This window comes from Macaca fascicularis, chromosome 10 (assembly GCF_037993035.2).
Source record: "Macaca fascicularis isolate 582-1 chromosome 10, T2T-MFA8v1.1".
NCBI classification, from domain to species: Eukaryota; Metazoa; Chordata; class Mammalia; order Primates; family Cercopithecidae; genus Macaca; species Macaca fascicularis.
Genome location: NC_088384.1, coordinates 39365001 through 39365300, shown reverse-complemented (window position 1 = coordinate 39365300; position 300 = coordinate 39365001).

Sequence of the window (300 nt, the reverse complement as noted above, 5' to 3'; positions counted from 1 at the left end):
GGAAATTCTCTCGGTCAAGGTCCAAACCTAAAAGAATCACTGACACAGACACCAGGACTAACTAAGACAATTTGTAAAAGTTTCCGTGTTTTGGGTGAATCCGCGTATTTCTGGATCACAAAATTACTGATTTTGAACATTGCGGTTTTTCTACTCCTTACGTGTACGGTCCTGTGATAGACAGACCAGGGGACTCCTCAGCTCAGAGTCCATGAGGCCAGAAGCTGACATCCTAAATTTCTATGTAGAATGAATTTCAGCAAGCCAGCCAAACACTCTGCCGTAAAACTGTCCGGAAGA